Here is a 22,122-nt window from a genome sequence, read left to right as displayed (position 1 = left end):
CCGGGGCCGGCGAGAACACGGAGACTGGGCGTAATCACGCCTCTGCAGCTAATCTCACCACCGGCCGCTTTAACCCTTCGAGGGAGCCCGCACCGCAGAAGGCGTGAGAACGCCATCTTTGCGCTGCATTCAGTTTCTCCGATGCACAATGAGACACAAGCGAGTCTATAAAATGTTCGTTAACGATCGCGGGGAGGCCTTCTGTGGGGTGGCTTAGATTAAAAAAAAAAAAAGGTTCCCACCAGAGGCAGCTGATTATGATGATGAGTCAACCATGTCGATTGGCCAACTGTGGTCCTTTGTGCCTTGCGTGGCCCCTGCCGTGTCTCGAGCATGCGTCTAACTGGGTCGGGCTGAGATTCAGGCGGTGAATGAGGAGCGTGACTCACAAGCGTTGTTGCCGTTTCAACACGGCCGCAATTGGGTCGAGGCGTGCGCAACGTGCGCGCAATTCACGCTTGGCTGCAGGCCAGGCGGCTTGAACGTCCAATCGCAGACGATGGGGCAAATGTGAACGAAAAAATACATTCAACAATGCCATCATTTTGACTTCTATTTTTGGACGCGAGAGGCTTACAATGTTTTTTTTTCCATTTCTTTTGTTTTCGGAGTTACCAAGCGGAGGCCTAAGCACCATCAGAGGCACTTGCCTACGGTTTCAACTGACGTATATTCTCGTTTTATTCCTCGTGACATTTTATGGATTTATTCCCAACAGTACGCCGACTTATTTCGTGCAACTGCGGTGCATGAACGAGGAACACGTTCATCTATTTGGATTCAAGCGAATGAACCAAGGGCAGCACGTGGGCCTCCCAGTGCAGAGGTTCAGGGTTCGATTCCGGCTCCTGCCTTCCAGTGTGGCCTTTGCGTGCATTTCGCGTGCCTGTGTGGGTTTTCTCCGGGTGCTCCGGTTTCCTCCCACATTCCAAAAAACATGCATGGCAGGGTTAATGAAACGCTCCAAATTGTCCCCAGGTGTGATTGTGAACGCGAATGGTTGTCTACGTGTGCCCTGCGATGGGCTGGCAACCGGTTCAGGGTGTCCCTCGCCTACTGCCCGAAGACGGCTGGGATAGGCTCCAAGCACGCCCGTGACCATCCTGAGGAGAAGCGGATTAGAACATGGTTGTTTTGTTTTTTTTTCTTTTCAGCCGATGCGCCACACGAGGGACTCTCCTGTCAGCTGGGCTCTCTCCTCTCCCGTTTGATCTCGCCCTCCTTTTCTGTCCCTCCACTCTCTTTCGATCCACTGTATCCTTGTGAGTCACTGGAATCAAAGACCATTCTCTGTGCGACCCCCCCACACCCCCCTCCTGCATTATTGATCAGACCAGTCAAAGCAGACTCAGCCTCGTAACGACAGAACACACACACACACACGCACGTACAATTCGCACACAAAGTGGCTGAATCAAGCCCTCCTCTTCCCAGTGGTGATTTCTGTTAGATAAGACCATTAAGTGCGCTTGCGAACAAGGCAAACGGCTAAAAAGGCTGCCGCACAATGTGAGGTCACGCTGCCATTTCACATGTATGGAAGTGGATGGATTGGCCTGGCCTGAAGATGAAAGATGATGTCATCATCTCCTTCTCCTTTGAGTGCCTTCTTCTAAGGAGATGCTGGCGAGCTAATTTCCGGTCGATAAATGACAAATGGATTTTTGGAGGGTCCCCCAAAAAATAAATAAATAAATAAATAAAATGAATAAATGAGGCAGCACTGTGACGGGACAAGTTATCACGTCTGCCTCACAGTCTCGAGGGTCCGGGGTTTGAATCTCAGCTCCCATTCTCCATCCGAAGGCATCACGCAACATGCTCAATTGCCCGTCGACCTGTGTTAGCATTCACGCGGGGGTCAATCGAATGCAGTTTCAGTTGACCTCAGGGCACCACCCGGTTTTGATCAAACAGGGAAAACTTTGAATCTCATCATTAAAAATGGAATACCGAAGCGAAAATATGAAGCAGCATTGCAGGGGAGGAAATGGCAGCGAGAGCCAATACAACAACGAAGCTGGAGGGCTGCAACTTTCCTTCTCACGTGACATTTAACGACCCCAAAATGACTCATGCGTCAGCGCCACATTCTCGTCAGCTGAATTTCTTCGAGCACGGATCGCAAGACGGAGAAGACGGCCGTCGGTGCCGGACAGGCTTCGAGCGCGATTCTCTCAGGAATTTGCAGGAATGTGCGAAGTTTCGCCCGTCGGCTGGGTGCCTTCTTTTGGCGAAAAAGCAAATCACAAAATATTGTGGTGTCCTCAAAAGGCTCCAAATGCCTTCTTCTCTGCATACGTCATTTCAATAAGAAATGATTCACATCAAAGTGAATGCATCGCAAGGTGCAGAGATGTGTGGTGCAGCACAAAGGAAAGCCCCTCACCCACCGATATTTCTCTCCCTCTCTCTTTTCCTTCTCTGTGGGCGGCTGAAGGCTGCCAGTCTGGAAAGCGGGGGGGGGGGGTCTTCTTCAAACTTTCTTCCCTACCACCCCTCCTCCATAAAACACCTTCTCACATGACCCCTGTGTGAGGCTGCCAGTCTGGAAAGCTACAGAACACACACACACACACACACACACACACACACACACACACACACACACACACACACACATATATACATAGTGCATTCTAGACCGACCCCCCCGCCTCCTCCCACACACCTCCCCAGGGGACAGTGAGGCATCAGACTATCCCACCGCGGAAGCGATCTGCTCAGCAAGGTGAGGGGGGGCTTCTGACCAGATTTCATCACGCCGCCCACTCATCTGAGAGGGGGAAGTTGCCATTTTATGACTTTCTTGTCATGAGCAGCTCTTCTGTCTGCCCCCCCTAAAAAAAAGCCATTCTGATACAAATACAGATCAGTCCAAAAACACGCCTTGGTTGAAGATATATTAAAGGCTTGAGCTTCTCTTCTAATGGCAGATGTGACACATTCTGATCCAAATATTTATGATTATGAGGTTCATTTTATTAGACTCCACCCCCCACTCTCATTAAATAGGCATTTTCATGAACGCTACTCAAATAACAGTCATGGGCATCAATCGCATTGTTTTCACACCGCGACAATCAGTGATTGACTGGCGGAATGATTTTAAAATGAAAGCGCCAATCCTGTGAATGACAATACAAAGAAGCGAGCGCCTTTCGAAAGCCCAAACGGAACCTTCATTAATGCCCGCATCATGTTGTGGAAAAATAGAATTAATACAAAAGCTGCAGGCAAGGAATTCTTTTGTAGTGTGTCTTCAAAAAAAAGGACATCCATCATCTGAGCCGATTCTTATTTCCGTTTTGTCTGCAGGCAAAGCGCACAAAAGACAATGCACCAAACTGAACTTGACCTGCAATTACCGTGCATCATGTATTCTGGCGACAGTCATGCATGATCTATATTTGTAAATGTACAAAGCTATCATAAAAACCAAAACAAACCAATATCATTAGTGATGACGGATTGCCAGTTCTTTATTTTGCGCCAGTTCATCGCGCTTAAACGATGGCGGACAATAAATCAAAGCGCTTAAAGGATTGCGCCGCACCCCCGGAACGACGTTGAAACCTATCTATTGTTTTTTCCTCCCTTCGCTCTCAATCCGTCTGCCAAAGTCAACATTTTTCTTCCCACCAGCCTTCGCTGTCATTACGCCGGCTTTGTTCGGAGCCCCACTTAGACTGTCGCGCGCTGATTACAGCCTCTCTGTTTCCATAGCGATGCTGAAATCTATTATGGTCATAAATGGAGCAAAAAAGATGGATGAAAGCGAACGCGGCACTCGGCTGGTAGGCTCTTCTTCTCCGAAAATGCTCACTCCAGCCTCATCAGCGCAACCCTCCACAATCCTTTGCCAAATGAGCTCGAGCGTTTCCATCAGCTTACCAAACAATTACGCCAACCTTCGGTTTTCTTTTGGATGTGGCGGCTGCACCTTCTCGTCCCATCATTACCGGGGGGACTGGGAATTATGTCCGCTTTGAGTTTCCGAAGCACTTCATTCGTACTTTAGTCTATTTTAGTTGATGTTGATTGCATTCGAGTATTTTATTGTTCGTTGCAACTAATGCATTGGTGTAGGGGGGAGAGAGAAGGGGGGGGGGGTCATGTTTTGACGCCTGACAAGAACATTTCAATTCAGCTGGATTTTTTTTTTTTAAACCCCATTTTATATATTTAGTGGGGTCAGTAACCCGACTGTGTAGGTTGTTTATTTTGGCACGACTTGATCCAAATCATTTAATTTAAATTAAAACGCGTGGGGGGCTCTCTGTACTCCGCAACGGTGATGTAATAAGTTGCAAGAAGCCTTCTTTTGTGAGCAGAAAAGTGGCACTTTGCTGAATAATTAAAAACGGCTCCTTTATGAATTCATTTGCGTGCCCTGCATGGTAAATGCAGTTGTTGTTGTCGAGCAACATTCACCCAAGTGCATTTTTACTTTTTGCCGGCGTTGAGTGGGGACTGCTCCAAGTCACTCTGCGAGGAATGACCACTTGCTTGCCATATAGTGAGCTCGCATTCAATTTACAATTTTAGCGCCTCAAATATGACACTGTCCGCACTCTAAATCATCGCAAGATATGATTCTACCTTTAATAAAAGCACAATAGACACTTCATATCGTGTCTCCCCCCCCCGCCGCGAGCACTGAAAGAGGACACGCGTTCTTTGCAAACCTTTCATCGCAAGACCTTTATCAGAAGTTAATATGAAATTATCCAATTAGCACTTCATTTTGCCCGAGCCAGATGGAGCCGTGATGAATAGTCATGAACGATTTTTTTTGTGCAATATGAATGCGCTTCAGGACAATGACAAACCACTAACGCATGAGTCAGACCGTCGAGTCAGACTCATGCGATGGGAACGTTGGATTTTGCTGCAGTTTTCCACCAAGCGTGACTACGCGAGCGGTTGAGTCATCGCGTCGACTTTTCGGAGGGGGCGGAGGTGTCACTGTTGCAGACCGGACAGGCGGCCACTTGGGTGGCTTCAGCATCATGGAGTCATGTCGTGTCGGGTTGCGGGGAGAGGATGATGTCACCGCATCAGGGATTGAGATTTGTTGTCTAGGCTGAGCTCATGAGTGGCGACGTTATTCGGGCCTTTTGTAGGGTGAGAGGGAACCGAGAGGAAGAGAGATGACTTGAATTTCAAGCATCACACCTTGGGAGTTTTGCAATTTCAGAGACATTACTCGGCCGATTTCCTGCTTTGTGCTGAGTAAAAAAAATAATAAATAAATAGAATCTTTATGCACACTGCCTCAGAAGAGTTGCTAACTCTCAACCAACTGCAATGGGCCATTGTTAAAAAAAAAAAAAAAAAAATGGGGACTAACAAAAATTTAAGTTGGAGCAACGGTAAAATTTAAATGCCAAACTTAAAATTGGATTGACGTTTGCTGCCTTAAAATTTTGAGCTCACTCAAAATGATTATTTTTTGGGGATAACCGCCAGAGCTGGAGTCAGAGCTTCTGATGTCACTAACTAGACCGAGCCCCTTAAAGCCACACATCAGAGCAAAAAACGATTGTGTGTCTTTCATCTGAAATAATCTTCATTAAAAAAAAGAAAGAAAGAAAGAAATCCATTTGTCCATCCGTTTTTATCTTCCACTTGGATGGCTTTGACTATTGAAGGAGATTTGGGATTGGTGGGAGGTCGGCGGACATATGGTGGTGGGTCACTTTCTCAGCTGGACAATTTAAAGGGAGAGAAGCCCCAATGTGCGCACGTGTGCTGGGTTTGTGTGCTCATGCGCCATGATAAATACTTCCTCCATCTGCAACGCACGCTGCCACTGAAGGGGCGAATAAAGGTCACATTTGTGTGTGTGTGTGTGTGTGTGTGTGTCTGCAGGTGGCTGAGCTAAATCCTTCACTTGCTTATCATCACAGCCTAAATGAAAAAGGAATAACTCAAGACCTTCAACTCGGCCGGCCTTCGGCAATTTCCCTCCATTTTTCAGCAGAGTGCAACGAAGCTAAGGGCGGGGAAGCTTCAAGAACTGTCTCCACTTTTGGCTTGGCCACACGGCGGGGGAACGATGGCAGCAAACAGTGAAAACAATAGGATGAGCGAAACCAAAAAGGGACAGACGTCGAGACTACCTTCCGCAGCTGTCAAGAGGCAGATCAAACCGACTTTGAAACAACACACCATCTCCGCTTATTCACCTGGGCGATTTGCTTTTGTTTTCGTCAGGTTGTGATGATCCACGTCTCCCTGGGCGCCCGGGGAGTCGTCCTCTTGTGATTAATTGTGACACGCAGCAGTCTGCCACCCAGATGGATGAGCAGCGCTCCCTGTTCCCCCTACTGTGTTCTTTTTGTAGGTCTGTTGCTGCGCGTGTGGGCGGGCGAGCATCTGTGCTTTTCATATTTACATTACGCGGACAAAAGTACTGGGACACGGGGACGTGACACCCGGAGAAGCGTCAAAATGAACGATGCAGACTAAACTCCCGAGATGCTTTCACCCCCGGAGTAACAAAAGGAAGACAAACAGTGGAGCGGCACAGTACTCGTAGTCACGTCTGCTTTATCCACCGCGTCGAAGAACTAATATTAGTGCTGCACTGATGAGCCGAGAGAAGAATTGAGATCTCTTCATGAACCCGACACGTGGATGTGTCTTATACTGCCCCCAGGTGGCCAAGGCGGGCACACCAGAAGGAGCAGCGTTGCCATCCAATTGATGCAGTGTGACAAAAGCAGTAGAATTTTTTAACAATTCGATTTGCTGTGATGGTATTTTTTTTTAGAAAGCACAATATTAGAGTGGGGGTTAAGCTGAAGCTGTTTGACGCCAAAAAAATCCATCCGAGTATCTTAATGGACCTCATCATTTTGTCTTTTTCTCTTATGAAAACGTCCCAAAGTGCAGACACAGCCCGTTTCACTGGTAGATTGATTGGCTTCGTTATTTATCATTTATGAAGCAATCACTGACTTTCATGACAAGAATAAAGTTGCGGGAATTGACAACGCTGTTCTATTTTATTTTCGGGAGACATTTTAGCGCTCACCTCCACCACCGCAACGTGAGTTATTTTCAAGGATGCGCTTGGACTCTCTGTAACATTTTTTTGGATGACAATAATCACAGAAAATCTCAAGACTGCAAATTGTTTGTGGAGTGTGACCAAAGATGCTCTCAGGACTCAAGGTGGCAAATTGGAAGTGAGTGAAAATCACGGGGTGAGAAAATGGAACGTGCAAAGTAAAGGCCATCTATTTGATTTACACCCCTTTGCAGTTATCCTCCTGACACACACACACACACACACACACACACACACACACACACACACACACACACACACACACACACACACGCACGCACACACACACACACACGCACACACGACTCCGTCAAACTTTTGTGTGATGCTCTATTTTGCTTATTCAAAGCTATGCTAACATCGAGTGATCAGATCTTACACAGAAACACTGCAGGACAACTGCTCAGTTTTGAGGAGGATTTATCCTTGCGGTTTTCGACCTGCCCGCACTCTGCCGACTGTTCATATTTTTGCCCCTTTCATACGAGTGACTGTTGTAAATGTCTCATCGTGAGACCCAGAGTAGTTCCACACGACTGCCAATGAATGACTGCATGTAAACTCATTAGCTCCCTCTGACAGTGTCAATCAAAAGTGAACAATAATGTTTGTAAAGTCAGACTTGTTGGGCGCGCATTGCGCACAACGCCATCTGTAACAAAGCTGGGTGTTTGTTTACTTGTTTTGCGCTTCATTAAACAGGAAGTTGGCTTCATAATTAATTTCCTGTCGAAAAGTCCGGGAGATGGATGACAGCGATCAGGCGGAAGGGAAACAAATGCATCAAAAGCAGCAGAGATTTTGCCTTTCTTTGTCCAACTAAAAGATTGAATCACTTGGATCAACGGATAAAAGTGTTTTTTTTTTCTCTCTCTCTCTCTTTTTTTTTTTTTTTAATGAAATGCACCGGTCCGATAAGAGGGACTATTTTAAATTCAGAGGTATCAATCTGCATTTCATTTGAAGACGGTACCAAACATTCAGTGCATGTGAAGGTGACACCATGCTCACATTTGCAAATCATTGCCTTGTTTTTAATGCATTTATATTATAGATCTCATCTTCGGATGCAAACTTAATATAAGCTTCACCGCGGGGTCGCCTCTTACCTTTTTCTTTTCCATTCTTTCCATCCATCTCCACGGGACATCTGGGATTAGGCCGGACTTCCCGCTGCTCTCAGCCTGCGGGACAACATTTGTGAAGGATGATTGGACGTTGTTGATTATCTGTCAAGATTGTGTACTTTGTCTGTATACATTATCCATGTTTGTGTGACACAGGGCTCAAGACTAACTTTTGCGGCGGCTGCACACCAGTCCATCCAACTCATTTTCTTTGGTTCCCCCCCACATTTTCAATGGCATCGCATTTAACACCACCATTTTTGACTTTTTTTTTTTTTTTTAAAGGGAACGATGGAGCTACTAGTGCCAGGACAAAAAGCAGAGACACCTAAGACTTGAAGCTCACGACGACAAGTCTATCCAGGACGGAACAAAACTCAGGTACTAACAAACAGCTGCATTTTTTTTTTAAATTTTCGATGAGCTCCCTTCAGCTTTTAAAAATCACCGCGGGAACTGATATAGCATTCATTTGTGGTTTGTTTTCACTTTGATTGAAATCTGCACTTGCTGCACCGCGATGGTTCCATAAAGTGAAGCACCCGAATGAAAATGTCTCACCTCGCGCCTTTGAGCTAAAGGGGCATTGACACAGTCAGATCCGTATGAAACAGAAACGTTTATGATGACAAATCAGCATGATGCGGCGCGCTTCTAAAACAGGTAAGAGTTGCGTGAGCTGAGCAAGGTTGTCATGACAACGGCGAAGCATTCTGGTCTTCACTTTTGAGCAGAGGATACGCAACTGACACAATGAATGCCGCAAAGCATCAAAAAAAGAGAAAAAAAAGGAGCTGGTGGATGGAAAGTGAAGGGAGTGAAGGAGCGAGGAGGACATGGACTTTGGTAAAAGATGCTCTGGGATAAAACCTTCAGCTCCAGTGCCAGGTTAAAGAGCAAACAGGCTGGGGGTGGGGTTTTGAAGAAGCGGGCATGGGGGAAGTTGGAGGAGAAGAGCGACGGCGGGTGCTCCATCACTCTTGGAAGAGCTGACAACAGATCAATAATCAAAGAGGGAAGGCAAAGGGGCCACATGGCTTTCTCGGATTCTCCATCTTGAGCCCTCCCCTGTGCTGATCTCTCTCTCCTCCATCTTCCTCTTCTCCCTTGACTCGCTCCCTTTGACCTCCCTTCCATCCTTCACATGGCTCCGAAGAGACGGAAAGGGCCGTTATCTGGCTTCGAACGCGGCTCTCGGCAGGCTGCGCCTTATCTCTTGTTTCTGTCCCGCCGCTCGACTGTGGACCGACGTGAAGGCAGTTGTCGCTCAACAGTATGTGATGCAACTGTAGCCGAATGACAAATAGGAACATAGAGGCCGCTACGTTTCCATTTAGCTTGGGGAATTTTAGAAACGATTCGCAGATGGACACCGTCTGTGAGAATGAAAGCGAACGGACGCCGAGATGGGCTCGAAGTGGCAGATTTCATTTCAGACGCGATCCGAACGGACGTTAGGCCGCGAGTATTTGACAGCTGAGGCGCCGCCGTTTTTGTCAGCATGTCATCCTCTCGTCCGGGGCTCACCAACTGACGTTGGAGCAGTACTGCGAGATTGCCTCCTGGCAAGAAATCCTCCGCTCCCGACTGCAGTTCAGCACCGGTTTGTGCCGCTTTATACGGCGGTCACACCACTCCCACGCAAAATGCAATTCACGGATGCATGTCAACTTTCAAAGTGCACATTTTCCTCTGCCATATATTTACACACACACACACACACACACACGTACACGAAGGTGATAAAATAGCCAAATAATTCTGCTCACATTTGAGCGGCAAAGCTCAAACATACGGCCCGGCCGAAAGCAAACGTAGCGCCACGTGAGTGTACATACACACGCCGCCTGCCCGTACGATACCTCCAGCGAGTGAATTATGTATGAGATGTCTGCTTGTGTGTTTCAGTGACAGATGCTCTCTTCTGTCACTCATCCAACACACACATATGCAGACAGGGGTCGCAGAAGGGCACCGCCACAACAATATGGCCGCTCCACTCATCAAAAGACGCACGCTTTGCGTTTCGCCCGTCAGCTGAGGCCTCTGAAGCGGGCGCTTGCACAAGGCAGAAGAAAGAAACGAGCGCGGCGGTATCACCGCCGGCTTTGGTTTCGCTTTCAAGCCAACGTCAGCGGCACTAATCAGAGCGTTGAGCAGAAATCAAGATGAGAGGCTCGTGAAAATAAAATATCTGCTGGCGGGGAGCGCAGCCGTGTCATTTCCTTTACCGGTGCTTCTTATCACCGCTATTGATCTCGCGCGTCTGCGGGATCAACGCCGTGTCTCGGGTGTGTCTGGGAGAAGGAGTTTTTTTGGGGGAGGAGACAAACGGAGGGGGGCGGGGATGAGGAGGAAGAGACACGGCAAGAGAAGATGGAAAGGTCAGTGCGGCTGAAGAAAAATGATGGGGCGGCAGCCGCTTCGTTCGGCAAACTGCAACAGCCCCCCCCGACACGGCGCCATCTACAGGGCGTACCTAATGAGCAACCACCACTGGGGTGGAAGAACTGGCAGGAAAGCGAGGTTCACAATTGAACATAAACCCGAGCGAAAGAACAGAAACGCGAGGAGAGGGAGAGTAAGTCTCCCCCGTGCGCACTGCGGACGTGAACCCGACTCGCTTGTTTCAAAGCTACGCCTCAGCCTCGACGACGTCCCCTCCGGCGAGCACATCACGAAGGTTACCCCCGCTTCTCTGCCGACAGTAATGCATTGCGGCGCCATTTATTAATCGTGAGCCCAAGGGCACGAGGAGAGCAAAGCCGCTCTTCAGGTAAAGCCACGGCACGAATCGGGGACTTAAGAGTCCCGGCTGATGTTCTCTGGGCCGCAATACGCTCGGAGGTGCGACATCATCGACTCATTTGCCCTTTGCCACTGTCATGCCGGACCATATTTGTTTTGTATTACAAGTGCTGCCACGGGAGACGTGTTCATTTGCATGTTCAGGTTGATACTTGCACACCAGCACACTCCATTGCAAGCCACTCTTGACAGACACGACTGGTGGCTGAACTCGAGCCCATCACATCTGACTTTGGGAGAGAGGTGGTGTCCCTATGGGCAATAATTGGGGGGGAAAAAAAAAAAAGCAGTGCCGCTCAGCTCTGACTAGCGGACTGTATCGCTAACTATGAAAACAAAAACAAACAAGCTGCTAGCGGCATTTAAAGAACCTCTTCAAATCTCTTCAGAAGGAGCCTCCAAAATCAATTGTGTTTTACAGCAACAACTGACAGCATTTGTGTGGCGGCAAAGCACTAGTCTTGTCTAAATGAAATACCTCATCTCAATTCAACAACATTTCTTGTTTCCAAAATGCAACAAGGTGGCGGCAAAGCACTACTTTTGTCCGAATAAAACTCCTCAACTCTTTCCCCACGTTGTTCCTCGGTACCAAGACGCCACAAGATGGCAGAAAAGCACGACTTTCATCCAGATGAAGTGGATCAATTTAGGTCAACAGCACCACAATGCCACAAGATGGTGGCAAAGCACTACTTTTGTCCCCAAAGAAGACAAGGGGGTGAGTCAGTGACTAATGGAGGAGAACCACAAATATGCATGCAGTATAAGCTTTGACGCCAGCTCAACATGGATCACTCTCAGGAGAACATATGCGTGTACTTGTCTGCAACTACAAATCTTAATGTCACGTCACATTTAAATGTATACACAAGTACCTGGCTGGGGTCCAATCATCAGTCACAGTGGGTTGCTTTGACTTTGACTGCTGATGGACAACCTCCCTCTGTGACATCCCTGATTAGGGTGAAGGAAAACATTCCCACCCGCCAAGTAGCACTTATGATGATGCGACTCTTGACAACAATGTAGACATCACCGCGAGCCCCCCCCGTTCAACATTCGACTTTCACACCGTCGTGCCGCATGTGATTTTTCAGCCGTGTCGAGATGACGCCATGCCGATGTGAGCATGCTAATCCGTCGGATGACTGTGGAGAATCACCACGATAGGTTATTATAAGACCCAAAATAGCCAATTCGTCAGGGCGTGACGTGCACAAACACACAAATACACGAGGGAAGTCTTTTACAAAGGGCTTCTGCGTAAACGCTGCTGTTTGCATAGCAGAAATGAAATCAGCCATGAAGTCTCCAGAGGTCACATTTCCCCGAGACAAGGTGAGAGCAAAATAAGGACGAGGCAGGAGAGTGTTTGATGGATTTTATCTGTCTTAAAAAGGGGATGCATGTCTATGTGTGTCTGTGTGTGTGTGTGGGGGGGGGGGCGGGCGGTGGGGTAAAGTGTGAAAATAGATAAGGAGTGTGAGGAAGAGATGAGGGAGGATGATACAATCATGCCCATGACACGTTTGTTATTGCAGTGTGTATCTGGGTGCTTTTTTTCCCCCTGAATGCAAAAAGGAAACTTGTCACCTTCACCCACACAGTCTTCATTCTATTCTGCATGCTTCAAAAAGAAACAATAGGTTGAGGATTCCTTGCGATTCCCCCTTTGCCCTTGAAAAGATGGACTGAAAAATAGTCCAAAACTAGAACATGACTGCCCTCTTGTGGCTGCAATTGGCGTTAAATGATTTATTTAGAGCAGGGGTGTCAAACTCATTTCACATTGTGGGCCACATACGGCCTCGGTAGATGTCAAGTGGGCCGGACCATGACAATTATACCATACTCTGCTATCAATAACCAAAATAATATGTCTTTCCTTTGTTTTGGTCTAAAGAAGCACAAGAACATGCTGTCACCAAGGCGTTGAACCGCACTGGCTTTGTCAGCATCGCCACCTACAGGCCATGTGCGCAAATAACAATTTTCTTTTCTTTTTTTTTTCCAACTCTGCTCAGTAGATGGCAGCAGAGACTTCACATCCAATGGCACACGCAGGAGGGCATTTTCTCCGCTTCTATGCAAGTGATTATGCATGAATGAAAGCCCAAAACGTCGCCTTCAGCGGCGGATGCAGACAATTATTTGTACGGTTCGCGCGTGTGTCGTGCTCATGGGGTGAACGAGGGTGACAGGGTGGCGAATCTGCAAATAACGAGCCATAATTAGGGTTGAACGTTGAAACGCACCCTAGCCTGCGGTTATTTGGCGGCCCAGAATGAGATTATCTGTGGTGAGGAAGTGATTAATTGGCACCACTGTTGCAAAGGATGTGATACTTGCTATTTAGTCCAAGATTACGAAGTGACATCTGGTCTTTTAAATTTGAGAGCATATGTAGAGCCAACTTTTGGTCAAAATAGTCAATTACTTCATGATGGAGCGCAAGACCCAATGGAATGTACTAAATTATTATTATTTTTAAATTATTGAACAGCTGTAAATAAAATAAATGCACAAGGTGAGCCAGTCAGGGTTTTTGGCATTTTGATAATTAGGTCCATGTTATCTCATTTTGAACTGGAAAAATTCATTCACGCCTTCCTCTTCTCGACACTTCTCTTTTCAGCTGTCTCAACAAAATTTCATTTGACCGTGACCAATTCATGAAGAATGCTGCTCGGGTTCTGCTCGGGTCAGTGGAGTAAATGGGCTGCTTGTCGTGGTTCTCTAAAGAATCACTGCTGAAAACCCAATTCAGTTGTATTCAACTTTTAATATTTGCATTTCCTCTCGTGAACCGTTTGTTTTTAAGCATGTATCTATGGATTAGATTTTTTTACTTTTACGTGTAATACATTTGAATGAGGTCATGAATCATGCACAGTTTTTATCCTCCGAAATTTCAGAGCAGTCTCAATGTTCAAAATGTGCTTCATGTTAGAGTGGCTTACAAGGATATGAAATCTACTTTTCTGGAACAAACATTTTACGATCAATAGGTCTCCTATGTGTCAATATTTTAATATCGGTCGTAATGATGGCACTTGGAGCACTAACTATGTTTCTAGGTGATACTTAGTGGTGGTGGTGGGGGGTGAGGGGGGGGGGAGATAAATTCTTTTCAGGATTGAGTGCAAACTGTGAACACTTCCAGAGGCCTCAAGGGTCGGGCTTCTTCATACTTGGTGGATCTGATGTCATTTTATCGTCCTGTCAGGTCCCTGTGGTTTGCCGACTGCCTTTTACTTCAGGCCCCTCACATGAAATGAAAAACTAACGGTGGCCGTGGAATGCATTGCTTTTGATCAAAGAATCGTCAACTAATTCGATTCTGTACTGAATTGAACTGTCCGCATTTTAGCCGATCGAGTTCCAGAATGGCTTTCGCGTGGCGTTCTCACAATGGCAAAATGCAAGTTTTCCGCAACGGTGCGCAGGCTCCGCCAGCAAGCATCTCACTCTGACATGCCGCGCGCTATCAAATGTTCTCGGCAGTCATCAAAAGCCATCCGCCATATTCTCCCCTCTGACTCGCCATCGCCAGCTCACCACCGCCTGGATCAGATAACGCCCTTGAAGTCCTAATCGTCAAGCGTTTGAAGTGCCCCCCCCTGGCTCCCCCTGCCAGTCTGCAAGAACCGCGCAGTGTGCCGGGCGACCGGGTCAGGGTGACTGACCGCCATCTCCATATAGGCTGTGGGATACAGCTGCTCCTGTGAGATTGTGGCTCAAACACATGGGCCGGGCCTTAGATGTGCTTCCGCGTACGTATCTATATCGAGCTATATGAAAGTGATAACGGCCAGAGGATGGAGACATCTTCATGGCGGAGAAGTGGGAGGATGATTCCACCACCAGTGTATGAAATGAAAAGCGATGGTGAGCCAGGTAGTCGGGTTTTGTGCTGCTTTGGAACCGACTCGCACTTCCCCTTTTAATATCCTCAAGCCACATATGGTTTCACTGCTGCGCCTCATGCAGTACGGCACGCCGTCACGCATCTTTTGCCAGGCAGAAGACGGATATTTATTTTCTTTTTTTTTTTTTTTTCCCAGCCAGAATCAATCCCACACAGTGGCTGGCTCTGTCCATATTCTGAAAGGAAACAACGTCCTAGCAAAGGGACAATGCACCATTGTGAACATGAGTAGTTATAGAAATGACAAAATATCAAGTATCCACTGTGTTAGCCTTTAATAGTGTACCCCCCCCCTCCCCTATTGATGAATGTTAACAGCATTCTCATCTTATGTTTGGAGAAAAAAAATGGAGTGGCATTTTAGCACAGCATGGCGCGAATATCCATTTGAACTATGGCGATGCTGTGAATTACAATATCGACGCAAATAAAGGGGTGAGCCCTAATATACTGAAATTTTCCACCACCGTCACCAAAGTTTACACTGCACACACAGGCTCTATTTCTGTGCGCGTGTTTATTCCCCACATGTATCCTCGCGTCTTTCAGCACGTGCCCAATATTTACCCTGGCCTCATCACTATTCATAAGCTGTTTTTTTGGGGGGTGGGGGGGTGTATCATTCTAAACACACACACATGAAGTGATGAGCAGAACAGTACAGGTGCCAAGAGTGTGAAACACCCTGACTCAGAAAGATGACTTTTGAGATTTGAGACATCTGTCAGGTGATCTAAGAACACATCAGATGACATGGGGTGCACGTTGCTTACGAGTGAAAGTCAACAAAATAGTTTGGACTGTGCAATTAACACGGGCACTCTAGGTGTGGCTACATGCCGTGTAATAGCTTGACTCTTAGCACCTCCAACCCTGCAGATTGCCATTTAAAGCGGATTAATAATTGAGGACTAACATTTGCGTCAGTTGTCCTAGTGTGAATGTGTGTGTGTGCGAGTGAGTGATTAGTGCAGATCTCTCTCTCTCTCTTGATGATATATATATATATATATATATATATATCATATCAATTAATAGTTGGCCTGTCAGAAATGTATGCTGATAATGCAGAGTCTCATATTAAATGTCAATGTATTTTTAATGAAGTGCTTCAACTAAATTGGTTGAAACCATGACGGCATTCGAAAAAATGTGTTAGCACTCATTTGTTGACCTTTCTGGTAAATTATTATCTTTTAGCTTCAAACTATCAGCCACAAACACATGAGGGAATTAGCTGAAAACAGAATGCTGTCCCTGAAATGACATCAACAACTATTCCTCTCCGTGACGTCCTTTCGACTTGATTTGGGAAAAACTGCCGAGCGACGACGATTCAGCGCAAACGTCTCCCGGTTCATTAGTCTGTGGATGCAGCGCCTCCATTTTCTCTGGACCAACCTTCTGTAATCGTTCATCACCCTCACCTTTGAACCGCAGCGCCCCTCAGAGGCAAGTGAGGCCACAGTGAGGATTAATCCCCAAAATGGCTGCCCGATTGAGCTGTGTGTCTGTTGACCTTTTATTAGGGGGGAGGGGGTGAAAAAAAAAACTGCTTCCCAAACCTGAATGAATACTGTCTCAATGGCAAACACAGGCAGGGCCAATTAATCAAAGTCTTGCGTGTGTGTGTGCGCGTGCGTGCGACACACATATACATGCGGACGCCACACAATGTGTTTTCACACTGCGCAGTGTTGCTTTAACCTCTCCCAGACTTCTCCTGGCCTCCCAAGGAAAAGAATCACAACAGACTTAGGTTACACATGTCCTACAGGGTGTGTGCGTGTGTGTTCGTGCGTGCATGTGAGTGTGTGTGTATATTGCAATAGCCTCAAATTTAACAAGGATTAGCTCTCTATTTTCCTTTCATCAGCTCTCCGAGCGATACCCCAAATATGTCCGAAATCAAATTGGGACAAGCGGCGCCCTGTGCGGATGTTTGGCCACTAAAGCCCTCGTCTACCTGTGAGCTGTTGAACCTTCACTCAACAGGGACAACACCCTGAACACTTGCATACACACACACACACACACACACACACACACACACACACACACACACACACACACACACACACACACACAAGCATAAAGCTCTCAACTCATTACAATAATCTCCCTCAGTCTGGGAGCAAAAATGGAGACTCTTGGAACTTTCAATTAAACCAGATGCAGCAGCTTCAACAGGAGACCACCATTGGTGATTTGGGTTTAAAATAAATAAACAAAAAAAAAAAACTCAGTGAGATCTCTCTCACACATACACACACACACTCGTATGGACACACTGCCAGTACCCAAAAACCTGAGGTCCCCCTTATATGACTCTGTCAATAGATTTTAGCATCGCAACAGGTGTCAAACCCAAGGTCCTGGGGCCAGATTACACTGTAGTATCCCACTATGCAAAATTGCCGTCAGAAAAACTACACTAACCTCGCTGCATTGAAAACCATCGCAAAAATTTCAACCTTCTCCAAAGAAGCTATCAAAAAAAGATCTTAAAATTAAAAAAAATTAAAAAAAATTAAAAAAACGATCGTATCAAATAAAGCCTGCCAGCATGGACTTATTTGAATGATTTTTTTTTTCAATGCAATAAATGTGAGTGAATAAGTTTTTTTTGCTTTGAATTGCAAGCAAAAATCTGAGCTTCAAGCTCCATCCATCGTGGCAGCAAACAAGTCACTTGACAACAAGCAGCAGTTTGGCAGATAGTGAACACGCACCTCCCCCTCCCCCCCAAAAAAGGGAGAGGCTTGAAGCTGTTCATTGCTACTCTGAGTTAAATCTTTCTGTCAAACTAAATGCAAAACAAACATCATTCATGTTATGTGTTTAAAACAACACACACACACATCGCTTTCCCATAGGAAACCCCGCTTAGCTCAATGCTAACAAACAATGGAAAACGCCATAGAGTGGCTAATGAATAGCACTGGCACCATATTAGTGCTTCCTCGCTGATTCCTCTGCAGTACACAGTGTAAAGCAGACAAGATGAACAGCGCGTATGCATAACGAGGTTTTGGGTGACAATGCACACGGGCACGCACACACACAAGCAGCCCAGAGAAGTGGCACCACCAAAAACAGCTCCTTCTATTGCGTCCAATCTAAACCATTTTTGGGCGGTGGGCTGCCAAAGGCAGCAAATCTAACTGTTTGGCTGTCAATACATAAGATAGTGAGCGAGGTCGGTAAGTGAATGACTTCCTCTGCTGCTCTTCCTCAACAAGGCGCTAACCGCTTCCCCCAAAGCCCAACTCGTCTGCATTTGTGAGACTCAGTTGGGGGATTTTTGGACTTGCATTTGTCTGACTGAAGCCAGGTGGACTCCATCTTTCACCCTTCTCTGTCCCAGACACTAAAACTCTTAAGTCAAGATGCAGCTGTCCTCATTGCCTCTTTTTCTTGTTCCTCTTGCTCTCTCGTTTTTTTTTAAAATTTTTTATCTGCACCAGCAGCACACATCCAGGTTGCAGAGGTAGAGCGTGGAGAACTAGCATATTCAGGAGCATGCCATTTATTGTGTACGTTTTCAATTCAAACACCCACATCATTTTGCATCAAGGTCCATTAGCTTAATGCTAACACATAATGGAACAAGAATTATTATGATTATTGTTATTACTACAATATTTGAATACAAATGGTGCAGCAACACATGCAGACAACAAGTCCTTCTTTATCCTTTGCAAAACAAGACTATTATTACTGCAGGTTAGTGAGCCTCTTACTGCAATGGTATGAAACTCTTCTCAGTGTGTCTACATGACAGCATTAATGCTGCCGCCCAGGTATGCGATACGACCGTGGTCGCGGAACGAATTAAACTCCTATCTCAAGGCACTAATGTATTGCCCGCAGTATCCTCATCATTACAAAACAAGCCGATCTGATTTGAATGGACTTCTGCTCAGTTAATTGGGGTTGCAATGAGGTAACAGATGTTCCACTGAAATGAACCGAAGGGGGCCAGATCTTAAAACGAGAGACTAGATTGACAGCGAGTGAAAGAGAGACACAGAGAGAGAATAATTGTAGCAATTGTTAGCAGATTTCCACCAGTGGCATGTGTGACCAAAGCTCTGTCAAGCCTGAGGGTATCAACACAAGGGAGACAGACTGTCATCCTCCTGGCTATTAATATTACATTACTGTCATTCGGACCAAATGTGTGTGTGTGTGTGTGTGTGTAAATCCCAAAGTTTCTCTGCGGGTCCTCCATGATGGAGTGTAAATGAGCAGCGTGCGTGTCCATGAGAATGCTGAGCTCCGTGTTTAGGGGCGACTATAAGGGGTGCATGGTGACATAGTTCCCGGTGAAGTCATGTCTGACTCCAAGAGAGCTTCACATGGTCAGCATGTGGATCTGGTTTAAAACGGGATTACAGTCCGTCGCAGCGCTCCGACACAACGGGCTGACTTATTTCCCCGATTGATCCAAAGCTTATCCTTTCTAAGTGAATCAAGAAAAAGGTTTTCCCATCACACTTTCAAGATCAGCATGTAAATTAAAACTTCCAAGCTGCAGCCGTGGCTGAGAAAATTAAATTTCTCACTTCAACCATACTCGAGTGGGGAGGGGGGGGGGGTAAACACACAAGTGCATATTAAATTATTCAATTATCAAATTAGTGATCTAAGATTGTCGTTTACCCGTGACCGAATTGAGGAAATGGCTGGAGAGAGAGGGGGGCAACCGTTGAGGTTTTTTTTTAGTGAAAGTCTTTCAATTAGGAACATGTCAGTCTACATAGAAAGTGTCAATTGTAAAAAAAAAAAAATAGAGAGAGAGAGAATCAAATGTGTTGATGCTCATTTGGGGATTGACGGTGCACTTAAAAAAAAAAATCACTCAAAGGAATGCCAGGATCTCTTTGAAAATGACATTTCATTTCACACCACTTTCCCCGTAAAACTTGCAAGCGGCAGAAGAAGCGGACGCACGCGGCCCGCAGCTTTTGTGCGGAATATGGTCGGAATGTGGTCTCGTCAGTGGAGCGTGCGGAGAGGAAGAGGAGGTGCGCCGACTGCCAAGAGTGTTGTTATTCAGGTCCACACGCCTCGGCATCTGTGTCAGCTAATGAGAGAAACTCAGCTCTGTTTCATGTGGTCTCCCCGGACTGGGAATTAGCATCTCCAAAGACAGACGCAGCCAGCGGGATGGAGCGAAAGGAGAAGAAGGAAGGGGAGAGAGACACTAAGAAGTGGAGGGAGACAGCTAAAAAAAAAAAAAAAAAAATGGGCATGATGGACGGGGAGGTGAATATAAACACGACTCTCCTTCTCACACACGGTGTAGCATATTGACAAGATGGAGTTAAGTGAGGTGGCGGGGTGCGAGACAGCCCTTAATGGGTCCCTGATGGACCCCCGAGATGAGAGGCCGGCCTCTCAAACACAGGAGGAGAGTCGAAGGTCAAAGGTCGGAGGGCAGTCGATCGGCGCGAAGCCACCCTTCTCATCATCCACCCTCCCGCTTCCTCTCCCACTTGACGGCGCAGCGCCTGATGATTATTAACACGTTAAAACACTTAAGCAGCGCTGGGAGCAAACGCGCCCCGGCGAGCCACGCACATGAGAGGAGAGGGAGGAGGTGCGTATGCTAATCATTTGCCTTGTATAAATCGCTAATCACCTCATTGGTGACACCATAGGGGACGCGCGCGCGCACACACACACACACACACACACACACACACACACACACACACACACACAGATATTTTCACACAGACAGAAGCAGACATATCGCCCTAATAAATATTTCTCTTTTGCGTTTGTTTTTCAAAGACGTGCTGCATATTTAACAGGCGGCTTCCCGTTGTGTGTGCGCGCGCAAGCCCAAATTTGGCTCTGGCGCGAGTAAACTGCAGCAGGTTTTTGTGTACTCAAGCAGGGAGCCCCTCTCATCTGTGCTTAGCCCAGTAAATGGCGAGTGATTGAAGGGCTTGATGTGCGGCGATTCAGATGGGAGCTCGTCTGTCTGCGCCGAGCGGCTCGCTCTCGTAATCTGGTGAAGTGAGCCAAAGCCATTTCCAGCCCCCCCCCCCAACGAAAAAAAAAAAAAAGCAAACTCACACTAGCTAAACCACTCACAAGAAGCTTCGAGTAGTACCGTCTGACACAAATTCGATAATGAGGTAAATGGGACACGAGATAACGCAGTGAAAGGCAATGAAGAGGGATTCTCCGGCGGATTTATCATGAAACGGCCAATAAATGTTGTGAGAATGCAAAAACAAGGAGAGGCGGACATTCATGCGTACGTTTGCATGAGGGAGCTTAAAACGAATCCAATTTGGGTTGGAAGAAAGGGTTGGAAGTGGAATCTGCCCAATAAGTCTCCGCATACAAGTCATACGTCAATGTCACAGCAAGGTGCCTTTGGAACTTTCCAATTTCAAGCTCTTATCAATGTAAATCCAAACAGCAAAATATGGGAGGTTGGCGACGAGATGGGAAATGACAGGGCGGACGCTTTTGGCTAATGTGAGCTCGAAATGGGCACAAGGTGGACCTTCACTGAACAATCCGATTTGGTTCGCATTGAAACGAGAATATACATGATCGTGGATGAAGGTGTGTGGACATACCAAAAATGCTGTACGTCCAATGATAATAAATAGCGTCCTTTTAAGTGATTTGTCACTGAAGAAGTACGAGTTTCATTAACGATACAAAACGCACGAGAGCCATTTTAAGGTATTGCGTGTCTGAAGTAGGGCAACAAAGACGTTGCCGATGCAACTACCATGTCATTTTTCTTTCACTGTGTAAGATTTATAGCAGGTGTGAGGACACGCCTCCTTGTCAATTGATGAATTAAAACGATGCTCTTGCGTCGCAAATGAATGTCACGCTTGACTTGCGGGTGAGCCCTCCGTCTGTCCAGGTTGCGACCGCGCAATATTTTCAAGATGGACGTAATCCTGTTCCGACCGTGTGTGTGTTAGTTTCCGTGCACGCGTGTGTCCTGAGGGGGGCATTTTGTGAGCGTGGGTTGGGGGGTTGGGGGCGGATCAGCCAGTGAAGTGGCCAAACAGCCCCAGATGGGTTTCTAATAGCCTTAATCCAACAGGTCACCATCCTAGACCTGGTTCTCTCTCGCCCCGTTACCCCGACAGCCCCCGCCCATACCTCTGCCTCCCCCCTTGGCTTGCTTTCAA

At 46.7% G+C, this 22,122-nt stretch overlaps 1 long non-coding RNA gene across 1 annotated transcript in view; it reads right to left on the bottom strand.

Moving 5' to 3' along the window:
- Positions 1-22,122, bottom strand: part of LOC109519222 (uncharacterized) — an 86,070-nt gene that overhangs the window by 29,213 nt on the left and 34,735 nt on the right. The window contains exon 2 of the long non-coding RNA XR_002168903.1: positions 8,188-8,262. This is a non-coding gene — a long non-coding RNA (uncharacterized LOC109519222). The remainder of the gene's footprint in view (positions 1-8,187; positions 8,263-22,122) is intronic.

Source organism: Hippocampus comes, unplaced genomic scaffold (assembly GCF_001891065.2).
Source record: "Hippocampus comes isolate QL1 unplaced genomic scaffold, H_comes_QL1_v1.1 scaffold12, whole genome shotgun sequence".
In the NCBI taxonomy this organism is placed as follows: Eukaryota; Metazoa; Chordata; class Actinopteri; order Syngnathiformes; family Syngnathidae; genus Hippocampus; species Hippocampus comes.
This window is presented reverse-complemented; position numbering and strand designations above follow the sequence as displayed.